The sequence below is a fragment of the Propithecus coquereli genome, unplaced genomic scaffold (genome assembly GCF_000956105.1).
Source record: "Propithecus coquereli isolate 6110/MARCELLA unplaced genomic scaffold, Pcoq_1.0 Scaffold213, whole genome shotgun sequence".
Lineage (NCBI taxonomy): Eukaryota > Metazoa > Chordata > Mammalia > Primates > Indriidae > Propithecus > Propithecus coquereli.
The window spans coordinates 3,888,212-3,890,555 of NW_012146412.1; the positions used below are offsets into that span (position 1 = coordinate 3,888,212).

General features: G+C 35.5%; 1 pseudogene; it reads left to right on the forward strand.

Moving 5' to 3' along the window:
* LOC105810486 overlaps nt 1-2,344 on the forward strand; it is a 15,507-nt pseudogene that overhangs the window by 3,216 nt on the left and 9,947 nt on the right.

Here is a 2,344-nt window from a genome sequence, read left to right on the forward strand (position 1 = left end):
TAAAGGAATTTATTTTTTGGAAAAATGAAGAGAGGCCCAGAGAGACAAATTAACATATTAATATAAACAACTAAGTAATGGTAGAATTGGGACCAGAATTCCATCTTCTGATTTTCATTGCAGTGCACTTACCACTAAACAATCCATGTCTTATGATTTTATTGTTCATAGACAGTTCCACATGGTACATACAGAAGGCAGAAGGTAGATTCAAACTAATCAATTCAGAAGAGATGTCCAAGGAAACCGGTTGTAAGTTGATCTGAGCAAATAGGGTAATTGCTGGCTTCACCTTGGTATCACAGCATCCAATCTTTACAAGTAGCTGAGCACTAATGGCTCTCTTCTAGACACCTACCTCCAGTTACCAAAGCATTCATTAGAATGAATTTCATAGATATACAAATTTTTATTAACAAATAGGAGCTAAGAGAGTCATGGAACCTATTCCCTGAACTCAATGAAATCCAAGTTCTCAGTCCTTTTAAATTCTTTGACCATGCTTTGCATGAAATCTTTCCTAGATACAAATGTTAGAATGTGCTAGAGACAGGAATCTTCTTATCTGTTTGCAAGCAACAGGTAACCAGATTCTTTCAAAACAGTGACTGAACACCAGACTCCTTGGGAATAAAAATCCAGAAGCCTCCAGAAACATACAGACTGCAGGGGTCACCATTCACGTAATGGCCAGTGTCTCTACAGTGTTTCTAGTCAATTCACAAACTCTAATCACTACTCATTTCATTAGTGAAGCCCCCTTTGCAACATCAGTTATGCTAGTTAAATACCCTGTGGTGTGGATTAGGGATAAATAAAACTGAAACCCTAGAGCAGCCATTTCTATAGTATGAGCAGGGTCTTTCAAATAGTGGCTTAAATTCTCCAGAGAATATGCTATTGGGTAGGATAATTAACCATATCCTTTGAGAGAGAATTAACACATGCATTGCATTGTCCATAGTGACATATTTTATAGTATATAATAGACTACATAGCAAAGGGATAAAACAGTATTCTAGGGTGGAAATACACATACTCTGATTTGTGAAACCCACTATGTTGCTCATTCCCTCTCTCTCTCTTTCTCTTTTCCTCTTCCCACTAAAAAAAAAAAATCATTCTCAGAGAGTTCTACAGCTTAAATTTTCAGACATGCAAAAATCTATCCAAATGTGTTGAAAATGATTTTTAAAGATTTTTTAATCATACAGCATTCATTTATTATTATTCTAGTAAAAACTTATGGAAAAGTCTAAACAATGATGGGAATTCAAGTGGAAAAATATCATTTGTTATTTAAACAAACCACTGATGTTAACTAGCTATCATATTAATCATTATTGGCAGACTTTATAGAAGAAGGCGGTACTGATGAAGCCAGATCATTTCTAAAATTGTGGACACTGTATAAAAATCAGCAGTTGAAAACCTGGGAGGCAGGTTGGAGCCCAGAGCTACTTACTCAGGATTCCTTAGATGAGGGCCCTTAGTTTGTGTCTTTAAGTAGCTGATTCCAATATGTAGCCCAAGTTTGGAGACTACTACTAAAAATATTTCTCCTTCTTGAATAATTTTCCCTGGATGCTGGTACCTTGACTACAAGTATAATAATAAACTGCTCAATTTATACTGACAGTACTTGCAGAGTCTCTTGATTATGTTTTATTTTAGACTAGAAACTTTTTCATACCAACAGAAAGAAAGTGCTGACAACAAGTAAAACCACAATGTAAAATGAATTACATAGATTTGACCCAAGAGTTGCTTTAGACAGAGGTCCCAACTCACTGTATTCTGACCACATAAGTGTTTTCTTTGAACTACAAAGAGTTCTGTTTCTGTTTTTAAGTTAACTCAGTTTCAAACATTTCAAAATAGCACATAAAATAATACTTCCATTCTCTTTTGAACACCAGTTGAAGATATGATCCCACCAGGGCCACTTTCCCAAATAGCAACAGCAGATTTGTGTGAGCAGCAGCCATCCCATTAGGAATGGGCATATTCCCAGGGCCCCCTTTTTACCAGGTCTGTGTTCAGTGCTTGCCCATGGGGCTGTGATTTTATGATCCATGAGTTAATCAAATCACAGACATACAATCAGCTAACTAAACCATAACATGAAGTAATTAGAGCTATATATATATAGCAGCATAGCAAAGTCTCAGAACCATAATCATCAGAGAACAAAACAAACTGAAAAGTACATAATGATAATATTTATGCAAATTTTAGAACAAATAATGTTCTACTTTTTAAAAAATTATACATTTGTTGTTGCTGTGATTGCCTTTGGAGCCTTCTTCATAAATTCTTTGCCTAGGCAAATGTCTAGAAGAGT